Genomic DNA, 25,899 nt, shown 5'->3' with positions numbered 1-25,899 from the left:
TTCGGCCCACCGAGTCCATGCCGACCAGCGATCACCCCTTCACACTAGAACTCTGTTACCCCGCTTTGTCATCCACTCCCTACACACTAGGGGACAATTTACAGAGGGGCCGATTAACGTGCAAACCCGCACGTCTTTGGGATGTGGGAGGAATCCGTAGCACCCGGAGGAAATGTATGTGGTCACAGGGAGATCGTGCAAACTCCACGCAGACAGCACTCGAGGTTGGGGTCGAACCCACTACCAGCTGCCCCACTATGCAAACTCTGACCTCCTTTCCAATAGGTCCCAATTCACAGCCGATAAAAGGCAGTGGAACCAAATATGACGTCATACTATAGACCAGTGAGTTTAATGTCTATAGTAGGAAAGTTACTGTGGAGAATTGTGAGGGATAGCATACAGGCATTTAGTCAGACATGGGCTGATCTGGGATAGTCAGCATGGGTTTGTACGCTGGACGTCGTGTCTCAAAAATCTGATAGAGTTTTTGGAAGATGTGACCAAAAAGGTCGATGAGGGCAGAGCTGTAGATGGTGGAGACATGGACTTCAGTAAAGCGTTCGACAAGGTTCCGCATGGTAGGCTGCTCTGGAAGGTTAGATCGCACGGGATCCAAGGAGAGATAGCTGAATGGATAGAAAATTGGCTTCATGGAAGGAAACAGAGGGTGATGGTGGAAGGTTGCTTCTCAGACTGGAGGCCTGTGACTAGTGGTGTGCCTCAGGGTTCAGTGCTGGGCCTGTTACTGTTTGTCATCTACATCAATGATTTGGATGAGAACGTACAGGGCAAGATTAGCAAGTTTGCTGTTGATACAAAAGTGAGTGGTTTTGCAGATAGTGAAGGTTGTGAACGATTGCAGCAGGATCTGGATCGATCATCAGATGGGCAGAGGAATGGTTGATGGAATTTAATACGGAGAAGTGTGAGGTGTTGCATTTTGTGACGTCGAACAAAGACAGGACCTACACAGTAAATGGTCGGCCTCTGGGTAGTGTTGTAGAGCAGAGGGATCTAGGAGTACAGGTGCATGGTTCCATGAAGGTGGAGTCGCAGGTAGATAAGGTGGTCAAAAAGCCTTTTGGCACTTTGGCCTTCATCAGTCAGAGTAATGAGTATAGAGGTTGGGAGGTCATGTTGCAGTTGTATAAGACGTTGGTGAGACCGCATTTAGAATATTGTGTTCAGGTCTGTTAGAGAAAAGATATTGTCAAGCTGGAACGGGTACAGAGAAGATTTACGAGGATGTTGTCAGGACTAGAGGGTGTGAGCTATAGGGAGAGGTTGAGTAGGCTGGGTCTCTATTCCATGGAGCGCAGGAAGATAAGGGGTGATCTTATAGAAGTGTACAAAATCATGAGAGGAATAGATCAGGTAGATCCACAGACTCTCTTGCCCAGAGTAGATGAATCGAGGACCAGAGGATGTAGGTTTAAGGTGAAGGGGAAAAGATTTAATAGGAATCTGAGGGGTATCTGTTTCACACAAAGGGTGGTGGGTGTATGGAACGAGCTGCCAGAGGAGGTAGTTGAGGCTGGGACTATCCCAACGTTTCCCAGGGAAACCAGAGGAAACCCGTGCAGTTATGGGGAGAACGTGCAAACTCCACACACACAGCACCCGAGGTCAGGATCGAACCAGGGTCTCAGAGGCTGTGAGGCAGGGGCTCTACCTCTGCGCCACTGTGACATTGGTTTGTAATTGAAGGGAATCCTGGCTGTTCATCCATAGTGATGTCTGTAGATTAGCTGAGTAGAAAATGAGTGACAAATTCTCACAGGCGGCCCAAGGAAAAAAATGCATGTTTAAACATCTTGTAGAGTGCGTCCTTCCTTGAGGGGAATGTCCAGGACTAATCTTCAGTTGCTCCTCATTCAACCTCTGCTGGTGTTTTGGCAACCTGACTGGTTGATAAATTTAGTATGGTTTAGTTTAGAGATACAGCGCGCAAACAGGCCCTTCGGCCCACCGAGTCTGTCCGCACTGGCCAGCGATCCCCGCACACTAACACTATCCTACACACACTGGGGATAATTCACATTTACACCCAGCCAATTAATCTACAAACCTGCACGTCTTTGGAGTGTGGGAGGAAACCGAAGATCTCGGATAAAATCCACGCAGGTCACGGGGAGAACGTACAAACTCCGTACAGACAGCGCCCGTGGTCAGGATTGAACCTGGGTCTCTGGCGCTGTGAGGCAGCAACTCTACCGCTGCACCAACGTTCCCCGTATGTGGTGCCGAAAAGACTCGATAAAGCGTTTTTGCTAAAGACTCAAATCATAGAAATATAGACAATAGGTGCAGGAGTAGAGGCCATTCGGCCCTTCGAGCCTGCATTGCCATTCAATATAATCATGGCTGATCATCCTAAATCAGTACCCAGTTCCTGCCTTCTCCCCATATCCCGTGATTCCTTTAGCCCCAAGAGCTAACTCCCGTCCCACTTAGGTGATTTTTTAGGTGGCTAGGCTGTCACCACATGGTTGCCGGGGTGTCGCCTGTACGGTCGTGAGTCGCACAGAGAGTTGGAGCGTAATTCTGGTCGCCGCTGGATTGTCAAATTGTTGAAAAATGTTGGGCGACAGTTGGCTTGATGCCAATGAGTGTATCTGACCTCTCCTGACGTAGGTGCTATGGTAGGTTGTTGATGGTGCTGACTTTGGTGAATTCCATTGGCGACTACCTACATCAAGCGGAGACTGTATCGTCGAACCTTGCCGTAGTTTGTCACGGTTGGACGTAGGTTGTCGCGGGTGGACGTAGGTTGTCGTAGGTGTGGTCGTAGGTGGACGTCCTAATGGGTCGCCGGCTGTCAGGGTAGCTTGCCGTAGCTTGACGTCGACTAGGTGATAGGTTGTTGTGGACATTGTCGTGGGGGGTGGACCAGTCACCGAAAAAATTGCCTAAGTGGGACAGGCCCTTTACTCTCTCTTGAAAACATCCAGTGAACCGGCCTCCACTGCCTCTGTGGCAGAGAATTCCACAGATTCACAACTCTCTGGGTGAAAAAGGTTTTCCTCATCTCAGTCCTAAAGACAATTTATTCTTATGCCCCTGTCCCACTTAGGAAACCTGAACGGAAACCTCTGGAGACTTTGCGCCCTACCCAAGGTTTCCGTGCGGTTCCCGGAGGTTTTTGTCAGTCTCCCTAAGTGGTTTCCGCTTCTTCTATGTTCCGGCGATTATTTCAAAAAATTCAAAACCGACCGCGACTAAAAATAGGTTGCCGTTTAAAAAATCGGTCATTTTATAGTCGGTTGCAATGTTAGTTGAAGGTGGTTGCCGGAGGTTGCAGGTTAGACCTTCCACTACCTGCAACCTCCGGCAACCACCTTCAACTGGCATAGCAACCAGCTTCGACTAAAAAAATAGCGATATTCAAAACAGCAACCTATTTTTATTCCACTTCTCCCAAGATGCTGCCTGTCCCGCTGAGTTTTGTTGTGTGTATCTTCAGTGTAAACCAACATCTGCAGTTCCGCCTACACATTTTAACCACAGAATAATTTTAATATACATTTGGACTGTTAAGTATTTTGTTGGTAGGCTCATAAGTATTTTGAAAAGATTCCATAGAAATATTATAAATTTACATTAGATTAGAAGGCCCCGCTCCTTAAGTAAGATATAACCATATAACAATTAAGCACAGAAACAGGTCATCTCGGCCCTACAAGTCCGTGCCGAACAAATTTTTCCCCTTAGTCCCACCTGCCTGCACTCATACCATAACCCTCCATTCCCTTCTCATCCATATGCCTATCCAATTTATTTTTAAATGATACCAACGAACCTGCCTCCACCACTTCCACTGGAAGCTCATTCCACACCGCTACCACTCTCTGAGTAAAGAAGTTCCCCCTCATGTTACCCCTAAACTTCTGTCCCTTAATTCTGAAGTCATGTCCTCTTGTTTGAATCTTCCCTATTCTCAAAGGGAAAAGCTTGTCCACATCAACTCTGTCTATCCCTCTCATCATTTTAAAGACCTCTATCAAGATGCTGCAGATGTTCCACCAATCGGTGGTTGCCAGTGCCATCATGTGCCGGGGGGGCATCAGGAAGGCCGGCTCCGTCCTGGGGCCGGAGTTGGACTTGGATTCACGGGAGGTTGGTCATGGAGGGGAGGATGCTACTCAAACTGTGGAGCATCCTGGACAATACAGCTCACCCCCTCCGTGACACACTGGTCAACCTGAGGAGCACCTTCAGCAACAGACTGGTTCCACCAAGATGCAGCACAGAACGCCACAGGAAAACCTTCTTCCCTGTGGCTATCAAACTGTACAACTCCTCCCCCTTCTGTCGTGGGGTAGACTGAGACTGAGACAGTCTCCCCCCTCCCCCCAGTCTCTGCACTTCACCAATCCTTTCCACTCATCACTTTAATTTCATGTTTCATGTAGCTTGTGTTTTATGATTGTTGGCAGATTAACTCCCCTCCCGGGATAAATACAATTCTATGGTATCATAGATAAATTAAACCCTAGTTTTCATGGATGTCTTTATAATGGGTTTTGTTTCCAGTAGACGGACCTACCATCTCTCACCGCCAGTCTGGTCTGTCGCCACCACCCCCAGCCACCGCCTGTACAGCTGTATTGGGCTCCTGGAGCTTTGTGGCTTAGGACAGGTCCAGCAGAATAATCAAGGCCCAGTCGCACCCGGGTCACTCCCTCTTCTCCCCTCTCCCATCTGGCAAGCGGTACAGAAACGTGAAAACTCACACCTACAGATTCAGGGACAGTTTCTTCCCAACTGTTCTCAGGCAACTGAACCATCCTACCACAACCAGGGGCTTTGAGGAAAGATTGAAAAGACTAGGCTTGTATTCACTGGAGTTTAGAAGGATGAGGGGGACTCTTATAGAAACATATAAAATTGTAAAAGGGTCTGAAGAAGGGTTTTGGCCGGAAACGTTGCCTTCGCTCCATAGATGCTGCTGCACCCGCTGAGTTTCTCCAGCATTTTTGTCTACCTAAAATTATAAAAGGACTGGACAAGCTAGATGCAGGATAAATGTTCCCAATGTTGGGCGAGTCCAGAACCAGGGGCCACAGTCTTAGAATAAAGGGGAGGCCATTTAAGACTGAGGTGAGAAAAAACTTTTTCACCCAGAGAGTTGTGAATTTGTGGAATTCCCTGCCACAGAGGGCAGTGGAGGCTAAGTCACTGGATGGATTTAAGAGAGAGTTAGATAGAGCTCTAGGGGATAGTGGAATCAAGGGATGTGGGGAGAAGGCAGGCACGGGTTATTGATTGGGGATGATCAGCCATGATCACAGTGAATGGCGGTGCTGGCTCGAAGGGCCGAATGACCTCCTCCTGCACCTATTTTCTATGTTTCTCTGTTTCTATGTTAACCAGAGAGCAGTCCTGAACTACTATCTACCTCATTGGTGACCCTCGGACTATCCTTGATCGGACTTTACTGGCTTTACCTTGCACTAAATGTTATTCCCTTATCATGTATCTGTACACTGTGAATGGCCCGATTGTAACCATGTATTGTCTTTCCACTGACTGGTTAGCATGCAACACAAGCTTTTCACTGTACCTCGATACAAATGACAATAATCTAAAACTGAAACTGAGGTAAGGCTTTGATTTAATGTTTCAGCTAATAACAAGGCACGTGTGTCACAGCAGTTCCTCAGCCTACATTTAATTGTTGGGTCTCTATACGTGAAATCCCATATTTTACATTTGGTTTAGTTTAGTTCAGTTTGGAGACACAGCGCTGAAACAGGCCCTTCGGCCCACCGAGTCCGTGCCGACCAGCGATCCCCGCACACTAACACTATCCTACACACACTAGGGACAATTTACAATTTTATCAAGTCAATTAATGGATGAGAAGGGAATGGAGGGTTATGGTATGAGTGCAGGCAGGTGGGACTAAGGGGAAAAAAAAATTTGTTCGGCATGGACTTGTAGGGCCGAGATGGCCTGTTTCCGTGCTGTAATTGTTATATGGTTATATGGTTATATTAAATATAGAAAATAGGTGCAGGAGGAGGCCATTCGGCCCTTCGAATTAACCTACAAACCTGAACGTCTTTGTAGTGTGGAAGGAAACCGGAGCACCCGGAGAAACCCCATGCAGGACACGGGGAGGCAGTCACTGGAGAATCTCAGCAGGTGGGGCAGCATCTATGGAGAGAAGGAATTGGCGACCTTTGGCCTCGAGACCCTTCTCCAGATCCGAAACGTCGCCAATTCTTTCTCTCCATAGGTGCTGCCCCACCCGCTGAGTTTCTCCAGCGTTTTGTGTCTACCTTCGATTTTACCAGCATCATCAGTTCTTTCTTAAACAGGTCACAGGGTGAAGGTACAGACTCCGTACAGACAGCAGCCGTAGTCAGGATGGAACCCGGGTCCCTGGTGCTGTGAGGCAGCAACTCTACCCTCTGTGCCAACGTGCCACCTTTGGTTATAGTGGACTATGGGCACTAATAGACACCATTCCCCTACCACCCCATGGTCTGTTATAATGAGGGATTACTGTACTACTTTTTGCTACCAGCGGGGGGCGGCCAATGCCAGTGCAGTACAGTCAAGTCAAGTCAAGTTTATTTGTCACATACACATACGAGCTGTGCAGTGAAATGAAAGTGGCAATGCTCGCGGACTTTTGTGCAAAAGACAAACAACAAAACAACCAAACAAATTATAAACACAATCATAACACACATATTCTTTTACATAATAAATAATGGAAGGAAAAACGCTCAGTAGAGTTAGTCCCTGGTGAGATAGGAGTTTACAGTCCGAATTGCCTCTGGGAAGAAACTCCTTCTCAACCTCTCCGTTCTCACCGCATGGCAACGGAGGCGTTTGCCTGACCGTAGCAGCTGGAACAGTCCGTTGCAGGGGTGGAAGAGGTCTCTCATGATTTTATTTGCTCTGGAGTTGCACCTCCTGTTGTATAGTTCCTGCAGGGGGGTGAGTGAAGTTCCCATAGTGCGTTCGGCCGAACGCACTACTCTCTGCAGAGCCTTCTTGTCCTTGGCAGAGCAATTCCCAAACCAGATGGTAATGTTCCCGGACAAGATGCTTTCCACCGCCGCTGCGTAGAAGCACTGGAGAATCCTCGGTGACACTCTGAATTTCCTCAATTGCCTGAGGTGGTAAAGGCGCTGCCTTGCCTTACTCACGAGTGCTGAGGCGTGTGATGCGCATGTCATATCCTCGGAGATGTGGACTCCCAGATATTTAAAACAGTTCACCCTATCCACAGGATCCCCATTTATCCTCAATGGAGTGTACGTCCTCGGATGATGTGCCCTCCTAAAGTCCATGATCAGCTCCTTCGTTTTTTTGATGTTCAAGAGGAGGCTGTTATCCTGGCACCAGAGTGCTATAGACCACAACTAATTAATACATTTGTGAACTTAAATCTCTTTAATTTAGTTCAAACTCTTGGCAGATCAGTTAGACTTTCCACCAAAGAACATTAAGACCCTATTAAAATTCTCTATTTTAAATATGTTTCTGTTTGCAAAGGTGTGTGTAATATTGAATCTGAAGTCTGAAGAAGGTTCTTGACCCGAAACATCACCTGGTCCTTTCCTCCAGAGAAGCTATCTGACCCGCTGAGTTACTCCGGCATTTTGTGTCTGTCTTCGGGGTAAACCAGCATCTACAGTTCCTTCCAACACCTTTAATAGTTATTAATTGATTGAAAGATACAGCACGTAAACAGGCCCTTCGGCCCACCGAGTCTATGCTGACCATCGATCTCCTGTTCATACTAGCTCTATATTATCCCACTTTCTCATCCACTCCCTACACACCAGGGGCAATTTACGGAGGGCCGATTAACCCGCAAACGCGCACGTCTTTGGGGGGGAAGCGATGGCGCAGCGTAGAGTTACAGCTGCAGGGAACCGCGGTCCGTGCTGACCACGTGCGCTGAAGTCATAGCCCCGCATTCTACTCATTTGTTTAAACCCACCATCAGGTTTAACTCTGCAATCTAGACTCGACGGCGGGTTTAAATCCCTGATATTTAGACTAAAGTCTATGTTGTCTTTCTACTAATCGCCAAAGCTTAGGCTGACCTTAGACTAGAGTCTAACTTGCTGCATAATTGAGACTCAGCAGGGGGCAGGTTTAAGGAAGGTTTAAGGTCGCTGCGGAGAGAACAAATGGCCGTCAAGCTGGAGGCATTGCGGAGACCACTCTACCCGTCACTTGCAACCTCATTCTCTTCCATCGCTCACAAGGTCAGGAAGATCTCTGCGGCTGCCAAACCGCGAATAAACCGCATCCCATGCCTTGTTTGTTTCAATAGGTGCAATACTGGAAACTGCACCTTTTTTTCTCGATAATGGTAGTTTTATCAGCCAGTAACATCAGGAGAAGTTCTTTCTTGCTGGTGTCCAAGTTTCGTTTTGCCAGCCATGTTGAAGTTGGCGTCTGCTCGTGTTCCTGCTATTGCATTGCACATGTGCAGAACAAGTAGACATTGTCACCATGGCAACTAAAACGCGGCCTAACTTTAGACTCAGCTAAAACCAAAGTCCAAAGTTAGACTCGCCTTAGACTTTAGTCTAACTAAACCTCGCTACCACAATACCACATTGTTCTTAAATCGGGTTTAGTTAGACCGAGCGGCAGGTTTAATGTGAGTTTAAGGAAAGTCTAACTTTGCAATTAGTAGAATACGGGCCTTAGAGTCATAGTGATACAGTGTGGAAACAGGCCCTTCGGCCCAACTCGCCCACACTGACCAACATGTCCCAACTACACTAGCCCCACTTGCCTGCCCTTGGTCCATAACACTCCAAACCTGTCCTACTGATTGGGGTTGATCAGCCAATTATTACATTGAATGGCGGTGCTGGCTCAAGGGGCCGAATGGCCTACTCCTGCACCTATTGTCTATTGTCTATTGTCTATGCATGTACCTGTCCAACTGTTTCTTAAATGATGGGATAGTCCCAGCCTCAACTGCCTCCTCTGGAAGCTTGTCCCATACACCCACCACACACTGTGTAAAAAAGTTACCCCTCGGATTCCTATTAAATCTTTTCCCCTTCAACTTGAACATATGCCCTCTGGTCCTCGATTCCCCTACTCTCCATATAACCATATAACCATATAACAATTACAGCACGGAAACAGGCCATCTCGGCCCTACAAGTCCATGCCGAACAAATTTTTTTCTCCTTAGTCCCACCTGCCTGCACTCATACCATAACCCTCCATTCCCTTCTCATCCATATGCCTATCCAATTTATTTTAAAATGATACCAATGAACCTGCCTCCACCACTTCCACTGGGAGCTCATTCCACACCGCTACCACTCTCTGCGTAAAGAAGTTCCCCCTCATATTACCCCTAAACTTCTGTCCCTTAATTCTGAAGTCATGTCAAAATTCGGTAAAAGACTCTGTGCATCTACCTGATCTATTCCTCTCATGATTTTATACACCTCTATAAGATCACCCCTCATCCTCCTGCGCTCCATGGAGTAGAGACCCAGCCTGCTCAACCTCTCCCTATAGCCCACACCCTCTAATCCTGGCAACATCCTTGTAAATCTTTTCTGAACCCTTTCAAGCTTGACAATATATTTCCTATAACACGGTGCCCAGAACTGAACACAATATTCTAAATGCGGTCTCAAAAGACAGCGGGTGCCGTCTGTACGGAGTTCGTAAGTTCTCCCCGTGACCTGCGTGGGTTTTCTCTGACATATGCGGTTTCATCCCACACTCCAAAGATGTACAGGTTTGTAGGCTAATTGGCTTGGTGTAACATTGTAAATTGTCCCCTGGTGTGTGTAGGATAGTGTGGGGATCGCTGACCAGCGTGGCCTCAGTCAGTGGCGGACTGGGTCTAAAATATTGGTTGCCAGGAGACACAACTACAATGCTATCATTTAACAGGGGCCCACTTGCCATCGGGCAAGCTGACACCCTGGCCAGTCCGCCACTGGCCTCGATGGGCCAATGGGCCTGTTTCCATGCTGTATCCAGTAAAGAAACTGGAACGCCCTGAGGAATTCACGCGGTCACAGGGAGAACGTGCAAACTCCACACAGACTGCGCCCGACGCCATCTTTGCTGTAAGGCAGCAACTTTGTCACGTTGACAGGACACCATTGGATTTGTGGGAGAGACAGAACCAATGAGAATAAAGGACGTTCCTTTAGGAAGATGAGGAGGAATTTCTTCAGCCAGAGGGTGTCTATCTAATGTTGGAAGCAAGGTTCTGCCATTTAATGAGGTGGCCAAGTCACTGTAAAAATCTCTCTTCCATACCTTTTAGTTTGTGCAGTTTAACGGATGAGCTGATATATTGCTCCCACGACATTGCCAGGACTGGCCCCTAATGCGATTATCCAAATCTTGTTCTAAATGTTCCTCTCTACACGTCTATAATAGTAGTGATGGGATTTGCAGGAACCTTGCTCCTGGAAGGAGATCAGTTTAGTTTAGTTTCGAGATACAGCACGGAAACAGGCCCTTCACACACACTACTTCTATCCTACACACAAGGGACAAGAATAAGGATAAGGATAAGGGCTTAAGAATAGACAATAGACAATAGACAATGTGCCATTTGGCCCTTCGAGCCAGCACCGCCATTCAGTGTGATCATGGCTGATCATCCACAACCAGTACCATGTTCCTGCCTTCTCCCCATATCCCTTAACTCCGCTATCTTTAAGCGCTATCTATAAGGGGTCGGCCATTTAGGGCTGAGATGAGGAAAAACTTTTTCACCCAGAGAGTTGTGAATATGTGGAATTCTCTGCCCCAGAAGGCAGTGGAGGCCAATTCTCTGGATGCTTTCAAGAGAGAGTTAGATAGAGCTCTTAAAGATAGCGGAGTCAGGGGATATTTGGGGAAGGCAGGAACAGGGTACTGATTGTGGATGATCAGCCATGAGCCCATTGTATGGCGGCGCTGGCTCGATGGGCCGAATGGCCTACTCCTGCATCTGACAATTTACAGAAGCCCATAAACCTACAAACCTGCACGTCTTCGGAAAGTGGGAGGAAACCGAAGATCTCGGAGAAATCCCACGCAGGTCATGGGGAGAACGTGCAAACTCCGTACAGACAGCGCTCGTAGTCAGGTTCAAGCCCGGGTAACTGGCGCTGTAAGGCAGCAGCTCTACCCGCTGCGCCCCAGTCTAGGCTCAGGGCAGACTTGAGGCAATCTGCGCTATGCAAGGGGAAACTTGGCCTGACCTACACCAGTAGTTCTGGCCACAGTTCTATGGACCACATTTGTCCAGTGTCAAGTTTCCATTGTTGACTTTGTATCTCCATTTCCCGAGTTCCCAGTGGGCAGCCCGCACGTGGAATTCTCATCACCAGACCCTCAGTCAGTTAATCCCTCATGCCTTACAGACACTCTACTTCAGGCTAGTAATTGGAAATACATCTCCTCTTCTGTCCTGTGCCTGGAATTAGAAGTTCTAGGCTTCAAGCCCAACTTTGTCATTACTGCTCTTTTCCAGTTTATATATCAATAATAAAGCCAAATTGACTTGAAATTCAGCTCCACAGAAAATAAACCCCTCACCTCAAAACGGTGACTTGCATTTTGTCTGTATCGTGCGTTTATTTGGCGAATGTACAAATATCTGTTGGATCAGATATCTCTGGCCTCCCTTCCATCGAGGGGATTTATCGCAGTCGCTGCCTCTACAAGGCTGGCAGTATCATCAAGACCCAGACCATCCTGGCCACACACTCATCTCCCTGCTACCTTCAGGTAGAAGGTACAGGAGCCTGAAGACTGCAATGACCAGGTTCAGGAATAGCTACTTCCCCACAGCCATCAGGCTATTAAACCTGGCTCGGACAAAACTCTGAACATTAATAACCCATTATCTGTTTATTTGCACTTTATCAGTTCATTTATTCATGTGTGTATATATGTATATAATGGTATATGGACACACTGATCTGTTCTGTATTCATGCCTACTATATACTGTTGTGCTGAAGCAAAGCAAGAATTTCATTGTCCTATCTGGGACACATGACAATAAACTCCCTTGAATCTTGAGCTGTGTAGGACGGAACTGCAGATGCTGGTTTAAACCGAAGATAGGCACCAAGTGCTGGGTAACTCAGCGGGACAGGCAACACCTCTGGAGAGAAGGAATGGGTGACGTTTCGGGTTGAGACCCTCGATCAGACCCCCTTGTAGATAGCTTGTTGGCTGCAGCAGATATCTGTCTCCAAATATCAGTTGAATGCATCAATATATCTTGCCTCCTCAAAGTACAGGTACAATTGTAATTAAGGTTCTTGCCTCGACACACAGACCTACATATTCTCCCCCATTCCCAGACAATAGACAATGGACAATAGGTGCAGGAGTAGGCCATTCGGCCCTTCGAGCCCTTCACACTGGAGACTGGAGATTGGAAGGAGGGCAGTAGAGGAAGGTCTTGGACTCCATTGGCCTAGAGACTAGTACAGCATTGAGGGGGGACCTCATTGAAACTTACCAAATAGTGAAAGGCCTGGATAGAGTGGATGTGGAGAGGATGTCCCCACTAGTGGGAGAGTCTAGGGCTAGAGGTCACAACCTCAGAGTTAAAGGAAGGATGTTCATTTAAGAAGGAGATGAGGAGGAATTTCTTTAGTCAGAGGGTGGTGAATCTGTGGAATTCTTTGCCACAGAAGGATGTGGAGACCAAGTCAATGTTTTTTTTTAAAGCAGAGATAGCTACAGCGCCCTCCATAATGTTTGGGACAAAGATCCATCATTTATTTATTTGCCTCTGTACTCCACAATTTGAGATTTGTAATAGAAAAAAATCACATGTGGTTAAAGTGCACATTGTCAATTTTTTTAAAAAGCCATTTTTATACATTTTGACATCACCATGTAGAAATGACACCTGTGTTTATACACAGTCCCCCAGTTTATGGCACCATAATGTTTGGGACACATGGCTTCACAGGCATTTGTAATTGGTCAGGTGTGTTTAATTGCCTCCTTAATGCAGGTATAAGAGAGCTCTCAGCACCTAGTCTTTCCATCACCTTTGGAAACTTTTGTTGCTGTCTATCAACATGAGGACCAAAGTTGCACCAATGAAAGTCAAAGATGCCATTATGAGACAGAGACAAGAATAAAACTGTTAGAGACATCAGCCAAACATTAGGCTTACCAAAATCAACTGTTTGGAACATCATTAAGAAGAAAGAGAGCACTGGTGAGCTCACTAATCGCAAAGGGACTGGCAAGCCAAGGAAGACCTCCACAGAGTGATGGCAAGAGCAAAGTATGGAGGAGAGAAGGAACTGCCCTAGATCCAAAGCATACCACCTCATCTGTGAAACATGGTGGTGGGGGTGTTATGGCCTGGACATGTATGGCTGCTGAAGGTACTGACTCACTTATCTTCATTGATGATACAACTGCTGATGGTAGTAGCAGAATGAATTCTGAAGTGTATAGACACATCCTATCTGCTCAAGTTCAAACAAATGCCTCAAAACTCATTGGCCGGCGGTTCATTCCACAGCAAGACAATGATCCCAAACATACTGCTAAAGCAACAAAGGAGTTTTTCAAAGCTAAAAAATGGTCAATTCTTGAGCGGCCAAGTCAATCGCCCGATCTGAACCCAATTGAGCATGCCTTTTATATGCTGAAGAGAAAACTGTAGGGGACTAGTCCCCAAAACAAGCATAAGCTAAAGATGGCTGGAATACAGGCCTGGCAGAGCATCACCAGAGAAGACACCCAGCAACTGGTGATGTCCATGAATTGCAGACTTCAAGCAGTCATTGCATGCAAAGGATATGCAACAAAATACTAAACATGACTACTTTCATTTACATGACATTGCTATGTCCCAAACATTATGGTGCCCCGAAATGGGGGGACTATGTATAAACACTGTTGTCTATCTATATTACTAAAAGTCTGATCTTGACCGCTTTTGGCCCACTGTGCTGTGATTTCCAAGAGAACGCCGCCACCTATGCCCCCCTACGCCTTCTGGGACCGGAGCATTTTTCCCATCGATGAAAAATCAGACAGATATTCATGTTTTTTAAAAAATTGCCATTCTCTCTGCTGCCCCCGCTGGCGGCAGGGGGGAGGGTCTATAAAACCTGGAAGTGTAGTCCCTCACTCAGTCCTTGCCAGACCCAGGAATTCAATTCAATTCAATTCAAAGCACTTTATTCGTCCCCAAGGGGCAATTTAAAAGGGCACATTACAGTAGCTTTTTTAAAAAGGGACACAATCAACAAACATAAGCAGCACACATACTGCACAATCAACCAGCACACGCATTCCACAGACACACTGCACAATCACACAACGCACACCGCACATCAACATTCAACACATAGTAATAATTTTTAAACTGCTTCCTAAGTGCTTCAATTAAAAAGTGCATACAGAAGGCTATTTAATTTCATATGTTCATGAGTCAGTGATCAGCATTAAAAAGCTGGACAGCCCTGGGGATGAAGGTTGCCTTCCTCCTGTGTGTCCGGCAACCCGGACAGCGGAGTCTGCGTCCTGAGGGGAGCCACTCAAACTCAGGAAACAGGATGTGAGAGGGGTCCTGAAGAATCCTGCGTGTTAACTTTACAGACTGTTGGTCACATAGGGCAGTGAGAGTTCGGACGGGCTGCTCAATAATTTTTGAGCAGACCTTGACCACATTCAACAGGCGGTTTGTGTTTTGCAGGGTGATGGAGTGGGACCAGCTAGTGAAAGAGAAGGTTATTACATTTTCAATGAATGCATAGTAGAATGTGGTGAGAATGTCTTTGTTAATCCCAAATGACTTCAGCTTCCTGAGTAGGTACTGTCTCTGATGGCACTTTTTAAGGACTTCCTCTATGTTAGAGGAAAACCTTAGCAGGTTGTCGAAGGCTGTTCCCAGGTATTTGTATACCTCCACTATCTCCACTGGCTCCTGCTGGATGATAGTGGTGGCTGCCTCAGCCATCTGTCTCTGTTGGGAGGAGAAAGTCACAATCATGTCCTTGGTTTTGCTTATATTTAGCTCAAGACAAGACTTTTCACACCATACTATAAAGTCCTGCAGGGCTGAGCTGTGATGTTGTGTGTGGCTGGGAAGCAGAGACAGGAGAACTGTGTCATCAGCAAATTTTACAAAGTGGCAGTTTGGCTGGGTGGATCTGCAGTCATCAGTATAGAGAATGAAGAGAAGTGGGGAGAGGACACAGCCTTGATGGAAGCGAGAGGGTCACGGCTCTCTGAGCTGCGAATAACACTGAACGCACGTCTACTACACGGTGAGTCCCCTCGATGCGGCTGTAAGGTGGCTGCAGCCCAATTGTTTGCCTCGCCTTTTTAACAAGTTTGTGTTCACAAAATGAATTTCGGTTGTCGGGTGGCTGCATCCAAATTGTTTGCCTTGGCTTGGCTTTTAAAATCGTTGCAACAGTTGGATGCCAGCCCAAGAATCCATTCGGCCCACAATGTCTATACTAGCCCTCTGGAAACCAGTACCTTCGGCCCGCAACACCCATACTAGCGCAACAGAACCCCCACCCCCCACTAGCGAGCAATATTGGAATTGGTGGAGAGGTGGAATATTGTGTTGGTGACCAGTCCTCCCGTGTGATGCTGGGACCCAACGGGTCCCACTTAGTCTAATAATTTCTACATAGTGAAACCAAAATGTATAAAAATGGCCTTTATTAAAATCTGACAATGTGAACTTTAACCACGTGTGGTTTTGTTGCTATTACAAATCTCAAATTGTGGAGTACAGTCAAATACATAAATGGTGGGTCTTTGTCCCAAACATTATGGAGGGCACTGTAGATTCTCAATTAGTACGGGTGTCAGAGGTTATGGGGAGAAGGCAGAAGAATGGGGTTAGGAGGGAGAGATAGATCAGCTATGATTGGATGGCGGAGTAGACATGATGGGCTAAACACACACACTCACACACATCATCATCATACTTTATTAGCCAAGTATGTTTTGCAACACACGAGGAATTTGATTTGCCGTACATTCATACCAATAAAAAGCAACAGGACACACAAAATACATTTTAACATAAACATCCACCACAGTGACTCCTCCACATTCCTCACTGTGGTGGAAGGTGAACAAAAGTTCAATCTCTTCCCTTCTTTGTTCTCCAGCGTTCGTTGACCTCGAGCCCTCCGTTGAGGGATGATCTTGACAGCGAGCCCTCCGCATCGGGGCAACCAAGCTCCTGCATTGGGGGGAATCTCAGCTCCCCCGCGGTGGGTGATCTGACCCCAGGTCAGGGCTGGTCAAACGTCGTGTGGTTTTGGAGCTTCCCATCATCGGTCTCTACCCGAGACTGCGAGCTCCTCGATGGTGGAGTCCGCAGGCTGTGGTTGGAGCGTCGATCCCAGACAAGGGATCAGCTCCGATGTCAAGTCCACGTCCCCGCGATGGGGCTCAAAGTCAGTCCCGAGCGAGGCCGCCAGCTCCATGATGTTTGGCCGCAGAGCGACCGGAGATACGATCTGGAAAACAGTCGCATCTCCGGCAAGGGAAGAGATTGAAAACAAGTTTCCCCCTCACCCTCACCCTCCCCCACATAAAACAACCCAGAGAACATTAACACAAACTTTTAAAACCCAATAACAATAATTTTAGAAGGACGAAAATACAGACAGACTGTTGGCGAGGCTGCCATCGAGGAGCCACTGGGTGGTGGCACATACGCACACACATGCAGGTTACCTGTTTGATCGAGGTTACTCCTCAATTACATTTTTCCCCACCTCACCTCAAACCAAGAATCCTCCATTTTCACCAATCCCACCTTTTCCTCCAAACTTTTCCAATCCATTTTTATATCGCAAATCAGCCGTGATCATATTGAATGGTGGTGCCGGCTCGAAGGGCCATTAGATATTACAGATCTACTCGCAATCATTTAAAATGAAAATAAATGCATTGTTGAAACCTCAATGCCTGGTAGAATGCGCACAATAGCTCTCCAGAACTACGCACACACGATATGGACAAGCTCTTTAGCTTTGTGGCTTTCATGCAGTTTTTGGCAGTCACCCAATGATGCGGATCTAATGGGTTTTGAAAGGCACTGTGATTAGATTATAAATGTGAAACAGAAATGTGAGCCAATATGTCCATTGCATTTCTTCATCAGAATGCTGTAGAGAAAACTCTAGATGGATGGAGTACTCCCACAGCTGCATCACCCATGACCATAGTAAAGCATAGTCAATGCTTGTTGGCTCATCATCATCGGCAGTCACTCAAAACGAGTATGACTGCCCTCTCCTCTCCATAGGGTCGTCTACCTGTGGGTCTGCAGATGTGTGTAGAGGGCGATCTACGATCCACACACCTTGGTGCGAGGTGGGCAGTGGAGACTGGCGGTGGTTGGCAGTTGTCGAGCCCCCTTCTCTCTCTCTCTCCTTACGCAGCGGTCTCTTTCTCTCTGCGTGGTTCCGTTTCGTGACGTGCAGCTCCTTCCTGCACGGATTTCCTCCAGCAGTGCCCGTCCAGTGCAATGTGCTCCCAGTTGCTCGATGTGATGTGGAATTTCTTCAGACTGTTCTTGATGTTGATGTTGTCTACTGCTCTACTGGTAAAGAGTCTTAGAGCAGGAGAGGGCATTATAGAGTGCCTCATGAGCCCGTCTCACTTAGGCGATGTTTTAGGCAACTACAGGCGACTGGTTTGTCACATGTTCGTCAGCAGTCGTCTCCTCAGTCGAGCAAAAAGTCGTAGGGGATTTAACGGCCTTTAATCCATTCAATTTACCTAACAGATAGACAGAGTTGATGTGGACAAGCTTTTCCCTTTGAGAATAGGGAAGATTCAAACAAGAGGACATGACTTCAGAATTAAGGGACAGAAGTTTAGGGGTAATATGAGGCGGAACTTCTTTACTCAGAGAGTGGTAGCGGTGTGGAATGAGCTCCCAGTGGAAGTGGTGGAGGCAGGTTCGTTGGTATCATTTAAAAATAAATTGGATAGGCATATGGATGAGAAGGGAATGGAGGGTTATGGTACGAGTGCAGGCAGGTGGGACTAAGGGAAAAAAGTTGTTCGGCACGGACTTGTAGGGCCAAGATGGCCTGTTTCCGTGCTGTAATTGTTATATGGTTATATGGTTAACACCACTTCCCGGCTAACCTGGCTTTCACTCAATTCTGTTCTGTACTGTTCTACAGTACTGTTCTATGATATTTAAATTAAGATCAACATGAATATTTTTATTTGTTGCAAATGTAAAATTGTTCCATGGTCTTTCTTCAAATGTAGAATATTGCCCCAACATTCACCCACAACTTCCAACTAAGCACTCCAGCACAACAATCTCCTACAAAGAAATGTGTCACGAAAACCATTGTGTGCCCCCAACAGTGGCCGCCTCGCCAACAGTCTGTCTGTCCTGTCTTTCTTTGTGTCTGTTTTGTGGTTCGACTGCCCCGACTGCTGAAGAATAAAGAGGAAGAAGACTGGACCTTATTGCCTTCAATCACAGTGAGGAACGTGGGGAATCTGGTGTGGTGGATGTTGATGTTAACTTTTATGTAGTTGTGTGTCTTGTTGCTTTTGTTTTAGTATTGCTGTATGGTAATTGGAATTTCACTGTAGCTAAATCGTGACAATAAACTGGCCTTGAAACTAGGAAAGGGCAGACCCACAAATGAGGAGGATTTTTGGAAGACAATTACATTCACAAACATGCCGCCATGTTTAAGGTCTGTAAACAGTTGTATTTTTGAATATAACCATATAACCATATAACAATTACAGCACGGAAACAGGCCATCTCGGCCCTACAAGTCCGTGCCGAACAACTTTTTTCCCTTAGTCCCACCTGCCTGCACTCATACCATAACCCTCCATTCCCTTCTCATCCATATGCCTATCCAATTTATTTTTAAATTATACCAATGAACCTGCCACCACCACTTCCACTGGAAGCTCATTCCACACCGCTACCACTCTCTGAGTAAAGAAGTTCCCCCTCATGTTACCCCTAAACTTCTGTCCTTTAATTCTGAAGTCGTGTCCTCTTGTTTGAATCTTCCCTATTCTCAAAGGGAATGTTGAAGTGGATATTAGAGATTACCTGAGCCCTCGCTCTGTTGTGATCCAAGAGGGTCAGGCTAAATAAATTCTCTTTTGGAATGGACGGTGCAGACTTCAGCGCAATCAAACAATTGGTGTTGGCCGGGTTGTACTCCACAAGGACCTGGGAAAATACATTTAGCTTTTTTATTGTAACACAAAGTGGGGCAATTAAAGAACTGGTCATGGTAAACACAGGTCGTCACGTCAGGTCAAATGTACAACCATTATCTATTTAGGTTAAATATTGTCCAATTGCTGCACTTAATTAAAAAAAAAATAGGAACATGCAATGTGTTTGAGATGACCCTTAAAACTGCTTCTTGGACCAAGCTATAGATCATCTGACCCATTAACTTACTTTGTTCAATATCAGAGTTTGGTTGTGATCATTGCTGTATTCAAAGTTCAAAGTTCAAAGTAAACTTTATTGTCAATTAAATTATGCAACAGTAGTTACACAGAGGATTGAAATTACGTTTCCCCATACTCCAAATGTGCAGTAATATTAAAAACACAGACAGACAGACAACATACCAATACAAATAGACAATAGACATTACATTATTTAAAATATTAAAATATTCACAATGTGCCAAAATGTAGCAAAAACGTTGAGGTATTTTAAACAGGGTGCAACAATGAAAGGTGCAATATAGACAAAGTGCAAATTCCGTACTGGAGACATTGAGCCAAAGTTATTTTCACAGTTTGGTTGTCTTTGTTTGGGTACTGTTCATGGAATTTTCTTAAGTGTGTTGAGTAGTCTGATGGCCTGAGGGAAAAAGCTGTTTTTGAATCTGGTGGTTTTGCTCCGCGTGCTGCGGTAGCGCTTACCGGAAGGTAGGAGGGTGAACAGTTTGTGTGCTGGGTGGGTGGTGTCTTTGATGATATTGGTTGCTACCTTGTGACAGCGAGATGGGTATAGGTCCTGGATTGCTGGTTGGGGTGATCTGGTGATCTTCTCCGCTGTCCTCACCACTCTCTGTAGGGCCTTCTGGTCAGCAGCAGAGCAACTGCCATACCAGACTGAGAGACTGCTGGTAAGAATGCTCTCAATGGCACCCCTGTAAAAAGTGGTGAGGGCAGAAGGGGGGAGGTCGGCTCTCCTCATCCGCCGAAGGAAGTGGAGGCGTTGCTGTGCTTTCTTGACTAGGGAGATGGTGTTGGTGGACCATGTCTGATCATCTGTGATGTGCACTCCCAGGAACTTGGTGCTTTTCACAGACTCCAGTATTGAAGTGATATCAATATTTTATTCTACCCGAGGCTATATATATAAATACCCAGACCCCCAATCTTTAACGCTAAGGGTCATGAAGTGACTTCACACTTTAAGACACTCGGCCAGAATCAGGGTGCGTTTTAAATGGAAGTCTTCACAACATCTCCTCCCGCGAACATCTCCCCACACGGTGTTTCTTTTCTAATTGTCATCAGCTCGCCGACCACGATCACTCATTCACACCAGTTTTACACTATCATGTATTTGCATCCACTCCCTACACACTAGAGGCAATTTACAGACGCCAACTTACAAGTTAACTACCAAATCCACATGTCTTTGGGATGGGGAAGGAAATCCATGCGGTCACAGGGAGAATGTACAAACGCCATACAGACCGCTCCCGAGGTCAGGATGGAATCCGGCTCTGAAGCAGCAGCACTACCAGCTGCGCCACTGTGCTAACCCTAACTGTACCAAGTTATGGACCTTCAATGAGATCTGCATTTCCTCCAGCTGTTCGGTTGGCTTAAACAAGCATGCCTACATTCCCAACGAGCCCTTACTTTTCTAAATACGTTGTTTGAATATTTATTTTCAGTAAGGGACAGTTTCTTCCCAGCTGTTATCAGGCAACTGAACCATCCCACCATAACCAGAGAGCAGTGCTGAACTACTATCTACCTCATTGGTGACCCTCAGACTATCCTTGACCGGACTTTGCTGGCTTTACCTTGCACTAAACACTATCATGTATCTATACACTGTATAGACAATAGGTGCAGGAGTAGGCCATTCGGCCCTTCAAGCCAGCACCGCCATTCACTGTGATCATGGCTGATCATCCCCAATCAGTACCCCGTTCCTGCCTTCTCCCCATATCCCCTGACTCCGCTATCTTTAAGCCCTATCTAGCTCTCTCTTGAAAGTATCCAGAGAACTGGCCTCCACCGCCTTCTGAGACAGAGAATTCCACAGACACACAACTATCTGTGTGAAAAATCTGTCTAGATACATGGCTCGCTTGTAATCACGTAATGTTTTTCCGCTGCCTGGTTAGCCTGCAACAAAGGCTTCTCACTGTACCTCAATACATGTGATAATAAACCAAACTGAAACTGAAAGTGTCTCACAGCTTATTAATCCCCTCTGCTCCGTCCCCAGCACACCTACATCCTTCCTGGAGATTAGTATACAAACTTAAAGCACATGGCATTGGGGGTTCAGTATTGATGTGGATAGAGAACTGGCTGGCAAACAGGAAGCAAAGAGTAGGAGTAAACGGGTCCTTTTCACAATGGCAGGCAGTGACTAGTGGGGTACCCCAAGGCTCAGTGCTGGGACCCCAGCTATTTACAATATATATTAATGATTTGGACGAGGGAATTGAATGCAACATCTCCAAGTTTGCTGATGACACGAAGCTGGGGGGCAGTGTTAGCTGTGAGGAGGATGCTAGGAGGCTGCAAGGTGACTTGGATAGGCTGGGTGAGTGGGCAAATGCATGGCAGATGCAGTATAATGTGGATAAATGTGAGGTTATCCATTTTGGTGGCAAAAACAGGAAAGTAGACTAATATCTGAATGGTGGCCGATTAGGAAAAGGGGAGATGCAACGAGACCTGGGTGTCATGGTACGCCAGTCATTGAAAGTAGGCATGCAGGTGCAGCAGGCAGTGAAGAAAGCGAATGGTATGTTTACATTCATATCAAAAGGATTTGAGTATAGGAGCAGGGATGTTCTACTGCAGTTGTACAGGGTCTTGGTGAGACCACACCTGGAGTATTGCGTACAGTTTTGGTCTCCTAATCTGAGGAAAGACATTCTTGCCATAGAGGGAGTACAGAGAAGGATCACCAGACTGATTCCCGGGATGTCAGGACTTTCATATGAAGAAAGACTGGATAGACTCGGCTTGTACTCGCTAGAATTTAGAAGATTGAGGGGGGATCTTATAGAAACTTACAAAATTCTTAAGGGGTTGGACAGGTTAGATGCAGGAAGATTGTTCCCGATGTTGGGGAAGTCCAGGACAAGGGGTCACAGTTTAAGGATAAGGGGGAAATCTTTTAGGACCGAGATGAGAAAAACATTTTTCACACAGAGAGTGGTGAATCTGTGGAATTCTCTGCCACAGAAGGTAGTTGAGGCCACAGTTCATTGGCTATATTTAAGAGGGAGTTAGATGTGGCCCTTGTGGCTAAAGGGATCAGGGGGTATGGAGAGAAGGCAGGTACAGGATACTGAGTTGGATGATCAGCCATGATCATATTGAATGGCGAATGGTGCAGGTTCGAAGGGCTGAATGGCCTCTACTCCTACACCTATTTTCTATGATTCCATGTTCCTGTAGTCGGGTGACTAGAACTACGCACTAGTCTCGAGCCGCTAAGGCTCAAATAAAAACAAATAGCTTTGAGTTTCAGATGTTGGATGGACATTTTAATTAATTTTTTTTAATTCACGCACGCATATTATTTTGGCACAGAGTGTAATTGGAGGCAAACAAACAGAGATTTTGAGTCCTGATCTCGCAATCTTCATAAATGGTGGCAAATTCAGAACTGGAATAATATATTGAGGTTTGAAACTTTGCAAAGATTGTGAATGCGTTTAATTGCATGGATTTTATGTGGGTAACATGTTTGCAATAAGATGTTCTCATTATTTAATTTAGCACAAGTGATAATAATATAGTCCATTTTAAAGGCTTACAAGACTTTAATTGGACACAGCTGGTGAAGTTAGCGGTAGGAGGAAGTGTCCCACACAATGGCACTCTGACACGCTGATTGCTCCATTCCCCAGGAGGGAACAGAAATCAACATCGGTTCCAGGAAATATCAGCATTACCATTAAACCACGTTAAAATGATGCAGATTGAGGCAAAAATATTAAAGAGCAAGATTCTAATGAGAACCACAGTGCTTATTTTTAATACCAATGGCACCACCAAATGCTACATTAAGCAATATTCACTGCATCCCCACCAGCACTCTACCACTTCTGTATGTTTCAACTTCAACACACACGCTGCAGTAACTCAAACCATTCCCATTAGAGGTGGCGCAGCAGTAGAGTTGCTGCCTCACAGCGCCAGAGACCTGGGTTCCATCCTGACCACGGGTGCTGTCTGTATGGAGTTTGTACCTTCTCCCCGTAACCGCCTGTGTTTTCTCCGGGTGCTCCAGTTTCCTCTAACTAAACGGCCTGTCCCACGTGGGCGTCATTTGCGAGTCACGCAGATGGCGCGCGATGATTTTGTACGTCCCAAAATCCTGGGGTCCCGCGCGCAACCGGGCATCACTGCCTACATCACCACGCACCATGCGCAACATACGGGCGCAATGTACACCGTGCGTGCACCATGCGTGCATCACGTCTCGTGATGTTGTGTAAATTACACCCAAGTGGGACAGGCCCTTAACTCCGGTTTCTGGTCCTTAAACATTGAGATAGTCCCAGCCTCAACTACCACCTCTGGCAGCTCGTTCTATACACCCACCACCCTTTGTGTCAGAAAGTTACCCCTCAGATTCCTATGAAATCTTTTCCCCTTCACCTTAAACCTATGTCCATCACGAGCTGGAACGGATACACTACAATGTTGACAACTATATTGTGCACTAAATGCTGGCGTAACCTAGTGAGGATAGACTCAATGGGTCAGGCAGCATCTCTGGTGTCTCATTGAGTTACTCCAGCATTTTGTGTCTATCTTCACTGTAAACCAGCATCTGCAGTTCCTTCCTACAGTCTGTATCTTTGCCTTTGCTCTACCTATTGTTTTGTTGCATGCTATCCAGTCAGCGAAAAAACTGTACATGATTACAATGAAGCCGTCCACAGTGTACAGAGTCAGGATTCAGGGTACAACGATTAGTGCAAGATAAAGTCCAGTAACATTCGATTAACGACAGTTCGCAGGTCTCCAATGAAGTAGGGCCACTCTCTAGTTGGTGAGATGATGGTTCAGTTCAGTGATGGAAATTGGGAGGGGGGGGGGGAGGTACGCAGGGCGACGGCATTCTCGTACTTTTCAGTTTCCAGTTTATGTCCAATTTCTGCACTAGGAGTCAGAGTTGTTTAATACGTATTTTTTAACAAAACAACCATGAATAATCGCTACAACAAGTCACCGCTGCACCGGCCATGAGTCAAAAACGATTTGTTAACTACCACTGTTAGCACTTGTTAACAGCCAGTAGTTAACATGTAGTTATACAATGTGTCATCAATACATTGATCCACATTCCTCAGTAAATGTAATTGTGTTTTGACCAAGTATCAATGACGCCGCATTCCTTTGAATAAAATTCACGGGAACATTTCTTAACTTACTGTCATTGAGGGCTCCGGACCACGAGCACGGGCTTGTACTGGTGTACAGGTAAAGTCATTCATCCACGTTATTTTATTATTCTCTCATTCTCTCTCTCTCCCTCTCTCGCTGTGTCTCCTTGTCTCTCCCTCCCTCCCTCCCTCCCTCCCTCTTTCTCTCGCACGCTCTCTCTCCCGTTCCCCATCTCATCTCTCTCTCGCTCTCTCACTCCCACACTCTCACCCTCTAACTTCGGCATTCCCGGAATCATTTGCCGTTTTGCAGGGACGGCTGCATCTGCGGTTCCTTCCTGTTGGGGGGGGGTGGGGGGGGGGGGGGGGGGAAGCCCTGACCCGTGGCGGTTCCTGTTGGGGGGGGGGGGAAAGCCCTGACCCGTGGCGGTTCCTGTTGGGGGGGGGTGGGGGAAGCCCTGACCCGTGGCGGTTCCTGTTGGGGGGGGGGGGGGAAAGCCCTGACCCGTGGCGGTTCCTGGTCCCTTCCCTCTGCAGGTGCCGTCTGGCCCGCTGACTTCCTCCAGCGCTCTGCGTTTTTTGGTTGGCTCTGGAGTTGAAGGTGGACACGAGGTGGCTGGGGTGGCTCAGCGGGACAGGCGATGGCTCTGGGGAGTGGGTCGAGACCCTCAGATCGGCCGACTTGGGGTTGCTGACCATCCCGCGGTCCAGGCATAAGCTCAGGGGCGACCGTGCCTTTGCGGTTGCAGCTCCTAGACTGTGGAACAGCATCCCTCTTCCCATCAGAACTGCCCCCTCCATCGACTCCTTTAAGTCAAGACTAAAATCTTATCTATACTCCCAAGCCTTTCCTGACATCCACTGAGCGAGGGCTATATGTATATATGTATGTAGTTTGTTTATACTATTCTTATAACAAATGTAAAGCACTTTGGCCAACAAGAATTGTTTTTTAAATGTGCTATATAAATAAATGTGACTTGACTTGACTCCTTCAGACATTCACAAGTACTCTCACCAATGAGAGTTCAGATCAGTGTGAAGAAGGGTCTTCTCTCCAGAGTCACTGCCTGTCCCGCTGAGTTACTCCAGCTTAATGTCTATCTTCAATTTCAGAGTTAAATAATAAACACACAGTGCTGGAGGAACTAGGCGACATCTGTGGAGGGAATGGATTAGGAGTTGTTTCGGACCAGGGTTCTTCTTCAATAGGAAGGAACTGCAGATCAAAGATACTAGAGCGGATACGAGTATCTTTGCTGCAGATCAGGCATGATATTCTTCCCATTTAAATCAGAATT

The 25,899-nt window shown here is 46.5% G+C and overlaps 1 protein-coding gene across 1 annotated transcript in view; it reads left to right on the top strand.

Moving 5' to 3' along the window:
- Positions 1 to 21,300, top strand: part of plek (pleckstrin) — a 198,585-nt gene extending 177,285 nt beyond the window's left edge. The window contains exon 10 of the transcript XR_008726511.1: positions 21,077 to 21,300. The gene's annotated coding sequence lies outside the window, so the exon portion shown is untranslated. The remainder of the gene's footprint in view (positions 1 to 21,076) is intronic.
- Positions 21,301 to 25,899: the final 4,599 nt, after the last annotated feature.

The sequence above is a fragment of the Leucoraja erinacea genome, unplaced genomic scaffold, assembly GCF_028641065.1.
Source record: "Leucoraja erinacea ecotype New England unplaced genomic scaffold, Leri_hhj_1 Leri_121S, whole genome shotgun sequence".
NCBI classification, from domain to species: Eukaryota; Metazoa; Chordata; class Chondrichthyes; order Rajiformes; family Rajidae; genus Leucoraja; species Leucoraja erinaceus.
Note: the sequence above shows the minus strand (reverse complement) of the source record. Positions and strands in the feature narration are given on the sequence as shown.